This window comes from Hordeum vulgare, chromosome 2H, assembly GCF_904849725.1.
Source record: "Hordeum vulgare subsp. vulgare chromosome 2H, MorexV3_pseudomolecules_assembly, whole genome shotgun sequence".
In the NCBI taxonomy this organism is placed as follows: domain Eukaryota; kingdom Viridiplantae; phylum Streptophyta; class Magnoliopsida; order Poales; family Poaceae; genus Hordeum; species Hordeum vulgare.
This window is the reverse complement of record NC_058519.1, coordinates 42,723,328-42,730,779: the sequence shown is the minus strand read 5'-3', so window position 1 is coordinate 42,730,779 and position 7,452 is coordinate 42,723,328. Positions and strand designations below refer to the sequence as shown.

General features: G+C 41.5%; 1 long non-coding RNA gene across 1 annotated transcript; it reads right to left on the bottom strand.

The window, feature by feature from the left end:
• Positions 1–1,180: 1,180 nt before the first annotated feature.
• Positions 1,181–6,876, bottom strand: LOC123429467. The gene is made up of 3 exons (XR_006622681.1): positions 5,636–6,876; positions 5,149–5,250; positions 1,181–4,413 (listed from the first exon to the last, which is right to left on the bottom strand). It is a non-coding gene; the product is annotated as an uncharacterized LOC123429467 (long non-coding RNA).
• Positions 6,877–7,452: the final 576 nt, after the last annotated feature.

Below are 7,452 nucleotides of genomic sequence, written 5' to 3'. Positions count from 1 at the left end.
AATTATATGAAAACTAATTCCCGAACACCAAACGAGGCATCACGTTAATCTCCCAAACACCTAAACCCTAAAACCCTAAAACCCAAAAATAATTTCATTCAAAAAAAAAACCCAAAAATAAGCAAAATCTGAAACTCTTTAGTCCCGGCCCGTGTAACGAACCGGGACTAAAGGTCCTGCCCCTGGGGCGCTACGAGGCGCCCACGTGGAGCACCTTTAGTCCCGGCTTGTAACATGGCCGGGACTAAAGGTTACGTCTTTAGTCCCGCCCCTTTAGTCCCGGTTGGTGAACCGCGACTAAAGCCCCTTACGGGCTGGGGCTAAAGGCCCCGTCCCCACTAGTGTGAGTAGCCTTTTTTAACTATATGGGTTATGTAAGTTTTTTTTCTATCTCTGACATTAATTATTTAATCCAACGGTATAATTAATTTTGAAGATGTGGATTAATGAGAAGGAAATCGTTTCCCACCCGCGCGCCGGCCGAACCGACGCGCCGGTCACCCCCTGGCGCGCGCGGGCCCTTGCAACATTTTTTCCATCCGCGCGCTTCTCTGGTCAATGGATGCAACATTTTTCGTCTAAATATGTTGCAACCTGCGTCATTTTTGTTGCAAGCGTTTTTTTACTATATTTTGTCTGAGTAAAAAAGTTGCATATAAGTTTGGTTGCAACTCTAGTTCGTCGGATTTTTTGTTACAATCGATGTTTTTTACTTTTTGCTACAACCGTGTTAATTTTTGCTACAACCGGCATCATGTTTTGCTGCAACCGTTCACTCAAAAGTTGCATACACGTCACGTAAATTTTTGTTACAACCGACGTTTGACTTTTGCTACCACGTACCATAAGCTTCGTTTTTTTGCTACGATCACGTAGATATTTTTTTGCTACAAATTTTATTTTTTGTTGCAACCGTTGAAAAAATTGCTGCATGGCATCGAAGTTTTGCTGCATAGGGAGAAAAATATTACATGCGGATCCAACGGTGCGGACGACGCGGGGTTGGTGGATCCTGCGGCCCGCGCGCGGCCGGCCGAAAATCTGGGCCGGCGCGCCGACGCAGATAACCCCCCTAATGAGAAGGCTTGAAAGGTGCCTTCAATTAGTGTATACTAGTAAACTTGTACGTGCAATGCACGTCTCGATTCAGATGACAAGTACATTCTTTTGCAAAATATTCTTGGGAAGACTAATTTAGTTATTTGAATTGCACTTTGACCATTTACACAAAAATAAAGAGATGGTTTGAACAGTTGGTAAAAAGGGATCTTCAGACATCAAACAAGGTTTTTGAATCTACCAAAACAAAATCCACAAACTAAGATAACATCATTCATTAGCTGTCCTAAACATCTCATCACTTCTCATTCTCCCGTCGGCAACCTTCTTCATCCGGGCTCCCAACAGGTGCTGATTCGACATCTCCACATGGAGTTTACCCTATGCATGAGCATCTCGCCGCCGCGAGTGATGGCATAAACATGGAGAAAAAGAAACATATCATACTTGTGAGCACACCTTGGGAAGATGTCGCTTCTAGCTGGAATGTTCGTGCGTTGTCACGAGCCTTTTTTATTACATATATAAACATGATGGATGTCAAATTTTGCTTGTATAGAAAAAGATAGGCCACAACCATTAGAAAGCAATTGAAATCCACTTCACTCGCATCTAGTTTGATAAAGAATGACATTCAATGATGTATACATAAAGAACAATTATTCAAATAAGAATCTGTGACAAACTAAGATCTATTTGATGGGCTTAAGAAATCCCCGTATAATGTCAGGAATGTTGTCTTTAGCTTCATTCACACAGTATCTGAGGAAGTATAATACAACTTCTTTCTCACCTCTTAACCATCTTACACAAAAGTAATATATATATATATACTTAAAGGTTTCACATACGAACCAATTATTTACTATTTCACGAGAGGATAAAATCAAAAGCAAAATGACCAGACACATCGTTGCAAATTAATAAAATAAATGATTGTATCCTCTAACATTAAAATAGATCAATCTACTTTTCTATACTCATTGGAATATCAACCGCTAATATATGTTGCCAAATATATTTATCATAATTCCAGCCGGGTTGAGCTACTTCGAGTGTGTCATTGAATTCCTTCTAAAATATGAATAATTTCAATGCAGCTCCAAGAGTTATAATGTCTAATGATTGTGATGCAGCAACAGGGTCCAAGACATATAGGAGGCATGTATGTTTCTTGATGGAGTATAAGAAAGTGGCTGAAGAATGTATATGGCAGCAAAATCCGCAACCGGTACATATTAGAAACCATAAAATCATGACAATAATGGATAACCACCCAAACATACCAAGTTGCATGAGGAATTATTGTTGCCTACCCCATGTAGAATACTCGTTTCTGAGGCTAGGCTTATCTGCACCCAATGAAGAGAAACATCGTAAAAAAATACTGCAAAAATTTAAAAAATCCCATTTTTGTATGAAATATAATTTGCTGTGTGATGTACATTCCAAATTTCAAATAATTCAAACATATGAGTAGATCGCAGCAAAAAAGACAAATAGGGTCAGAACAATACATGAACACAATAAACTTTTTCTCATACACCAAATTTATCTTTTTATCATACATGAACAATAAACAATACATGAACAAACAGTAATCAATACTCCCACCTCGGCCCATAACTGAATAACTAACAAACAAGGGGGCAAAACAGAGGATGAACTATTGAATAAACTTGCTGATGTAATTCTTTTTTTAGTAGGACCCTTGAGGGCATTTTATTCTTTGGAGAGAAACTTGCAGAATTAACATGAAGAACCTGCACTTGTCCTCTTGACACCACTAATATATTAAATAGCTTGAGAATAACCGGGCACATACATGTCTTCATCTTTCTAGAGTGTCCGCACAAAATACCTTTCAAGGAAGTAAGTTCTGACAGAGAACATGATGTGTCAATTTAATCAAATCAAATCTGTACAAATTAGGGCAAATATGAAGAAACTAAGTTTGAAGTAATATATCTTACATGTCATGTAAAAATGGTGAACAATACTTGGGAAAATTTAAAAGAAAAACTACAGATAAAAAAAATATCACTAACACAAGTGAAACACATTATCATCATGTTCCTGTAAATTGACAGTGGGTCCAAGGTGGCGGCAGCATTGAGCCATGCCCCAGACCTGCTTCATACAGTGGCTACATAGAATGTCGTGCAGTTATACTACCGAAAGCATGCATGCGGTCGCCGCGTCCCTCGACATGGCCAAAGGTGACCGGGGTTATTTGGTATGACATCATATAGGATCAATTAAAGAGGAAGTAATTTGAAAATCTAAATGTCTGAAACTTTTACCAGTCTCTGCCATGGCACATGAATCTAAGGTGAAAATAGCACAAACATTATGTAGTTTGGAACTAAAGATAAATAACCAAACTTGATCATATTCCATCCTTTCTCTTGCATGTTCCTAATTAGTCACATAAAAACCATAACCCTCACCCGTATCCACAAAAGCAAGTGACAGTATCTGATCTGAGTATTCTGTATTTACCTTTGAATGAGTCTAATTCGCCATCACTATCAACAGAACATACAAATCCCGTAAATAAAAAGAGTAACTGAAAAATCCAGTTTGTTTCAGATGCTCTAGTACTTCATTATCATAGATCTTGAAATATATTGCACGTATAGAAAATATATTGTTATATGTCAGATAAATTTCTCATGATACAAGTTGTAAATAAATTCTTCACACATAAAAAAAGCCAATTCGACAAAGAGCTAAATTCAGAAAACAAGTATCCAACACACACTACATGGCACATGTTGTCGTGCAGTCATGTACATGACACCAACACACAACATTATTTGTTTCAGCTAACAATTCCTTTCTTAGCACATAAATATGATATGTGTGATCAAGCAGTTAAAAAGTTTAAAGAGTTATCTAAGTAGTCTGAAAATTAATTATTGTTCGAGAGAGAAAAACATACCCTGGGTAAGTCCTTTTTTCCATTACCCTAGAGAGGGAAAACATATAGACTGTCAGAATGAAACCAAGCCACCAATCTTCACACAAAGATACCTTATGTCACTTATTTGCCACATGATTCACAGATGTTTCCACTGTCATGCACGACAAAAATTTAGAAGTGTTTGGCGTGTATTATGAAAGTCAAACTTACGTCTATGCATATCATGTAATATTTAAGTTGAAACCCCATGTGTCCCAAGGTTTCAGCCTTGCAATCCTGTGCAATATTGTTTCTTCCATTTGCTGCTGCTCCTGCCATGACCTGATGCACCTAGAGTGAAATCTCACTTGGCGCGTGGAATGTCTGTCCTTGAAAAATGGTCTCGAGGTTTTCACCAGCATAGGAGCTGAGAAGAGAAGCCTCGAAGCCTACGATGGAAAGGGATCATGAGAAAAATGACCATAAAAAGTTCTATTTTGAAATGCCTGAGTTGTGATTTAATTTTGCAAGTTTCTGGGTACAGGAATGGTGATAAATTACATATATGATGTGCAGTTGGAGTAACATGAGGTGTCATAGGTTGTTCCATTCGCGTTCTTTAGTGACACAGATATGCACCAGAGTGAGTATCTCATGGTTTTAAAGCTCACAAAAAAGAGGAAAAGAAGAAGAGGTGGCAGAAGATGCTATATTAGTTGTTGAAAGTCGAACTTCAGTAAGTGTCATGGATGGGGATTAAATGGATATGTTGAATATGAACTACTCAAACTTCAGGGCTGTAGTACATCCATGAATCAAAGGTATCTATATGCCAAGTGCTACAAATGAACATGATTTATGCTGGACCATGGCAATTTCCAAGTAAAATTACTTGCCATGACATGCCTTAAATCACAAACTCTAGCTCTAGATATAACTCCCATTCTCCTAGGAAAATTTGAGAAATGCACGCATTAAGCATCAAGTAGGTAAAATAGTAATGATATATTGTTAAAACCAGATTCAGTTTGGAAGAGGGGGCAAACACAAGATTGATCTCATATAACACATGATTTGAAGGTCACGGTGCTACTATTAATAAATTCATTCTGCTCAGAGCTTCGACATGTGAAGAGAGGAAACGAAACATTTCTGGGTTTGCTTATATTACTCCGACGAATCACCTTTGTTCTCATCCCGTAGTCCAAGATCCATCATCCGTGACCCGCGCGTGATTCCTCCTTTTAGCAGCTGTGATCGATTCATCGATGAATAATCCATTCCACCTGCAAATCTTACTTAGTTAACTGATTAGTTTTATCTTCTTCTATTATTAACAGTAGAGTATATGATACATATATTAATGCTCAAGTTAATGCATGTAAATGATAGCAAAGGGTTGCGTGTAGAGTCAACTCAAAGAAGATTATCAACAACTAAAGAGGTGAATACTTGTACTATTGGCTCTTCAGAGTTGAGACCATTGACATTGCACAATCTTAAAAAATGAACTACAAAGAAAAATGCAGACTAAAGATCTTAGGTGCTTAACTGCTTTTGATTCGTATAACTAAAGAGGTGAATAAATCATTATGAGTAAACAAACGTGCATTTGACAGTAGTGCAGTCAATGCTAACGCCGATTTTAAAGCGTATTCAGTTCAAAAGTACCTAGTTATTTGTGATGAAATTAGTCCAGTACATTTCAAAAATGCAGGTTGCTTCCATCGTATTGTGAAGTCCTTTCCTGCGGTGTCAAATAGATTTCAAGTAAGACATCATTGGCATCAACCACTTAACAGTTAAACACTTCGCCTCGTAACATCACACAAGCTTGCTCAACAGTAATTAACAATGTACTTTTTTGAGACCGATGATGGACCAAACCAACTACAAGTACAGGTGATTCCATGGTACAAGATTTTCCGTTCATTTTTCAGAAGGTGAAGATCAAGAGATGGCTGGTGGGGAAGCTCAAGACCCAGCACTCGTTTGCCCTGCCAGCTCCGGAGCCGGAGCCGACAACGGATCAGATTCAGATAAGGCAGGCGGAGGAAGAGCAGAGCAAGCACGCGGTGGCGGTCGCGCTCGCCACAACGGCGGCCGCAGAGGCGGCCGTTGCGGCTGCGTGGAGGTGGTCCGCCTCACAGGGCCACCCTCACCGGCGCCGACGCGTGAGCGTGACCCCACGTCTTCCGGCCATGAACTCTTCGCCGTCGTCGCGAACGGCAATAGCATTCATGACAGATGCATTGTGGATAACCTTAACCTCTACCCCCATATTCTTGACACGAACAACCAAATCAGTGTGTGTGATCGCCCTATAAATTTCATCACAATTATCTGCAGGGTAAACGTTTGACTTGCAAAACTAATAAAAATATGTGAATACAACAAGAATATAACACATGAGAGAAAGTCCACACACTTAGCTTACACAATGGCATGTACAAAAACAGGATCATGCATCCAGGGCAAACCTGTGAATGGACAAAGACAGAAAATAAATAGCATGCCCACAAATGAGCGCACTGCCGATAGCACACTGAACAGAATCGCATGTACCAAAGTCTCTGAAAGAAAAAAATGAGCACCCATATCCTACACGCACACGACCCAACAGAGCGAGCTAATTCAAATAATGGAAGAAAGCATAGCAACCATTACCCAAACCGACGTCGGCCTCCGTGGCCTCGCTCAGCATCTGGTCCGCGCGCTCCTCTACCATCTCGCGGTCGGTAACCGTAATCTCCTTGCCGTACATCTTCTCCTGCAACTACGCGGGCAGGGAATGGAGGTGAGGGAATACCCCTACCCTGGTACGACCACGCAGTCGTCGCCCCTGTCCTCTCCTTGTTCGGCGCTCTTGTCCTGCTTGTCAGGCCGGTGCGGGCGGCGGCCGCTGCGTGAGGCGCGGGCGAGTGGCTGGGCGAGGCGGGGGCGAGCGGCGGCTGTGGGCCGAGCGGGGGCGGCTGTGCGAGGCGCGAGGCGGCGGCTGCGCAAGGCGAGGGCGAGCGACGACGGCCGCTGCGCGATGCGGGGTCGAGCGGCGGCTGCGGGTCGAGCGGGGGCGGCTGCGTGAGGCGGGGGCGCGAAGATGCGCCACGCGCGAGGCAGCGACTGCGGGCCGAGCGGGGGCGGCTGCGCGAGGCGCGAGGCGGGGGCGTCAAGTTCGCGAGGCGAGCGGGGGCGGGGCGAGTTCGCTAGCGGTTCCCGAACGTGGACGTGGGTGGGTTTCTTGATTAGCGTCGTTGGTTTCGTTAACAAAGGAGATCAATTTCGTTAACGACGATTTTAAACAATTGATGATGCGATTAGACGGCCGAGATTGCGAGTTGGATCTGTTTTCTCGTGTTTTTTTAGTGGTAGTGTATATATATATATATATATATATATATATATATATATATATATATATATATATATATATACACAAATGCCCGTGCGTTGCAACGGGAGACATTGTTACATGTCTTATGATTACAACT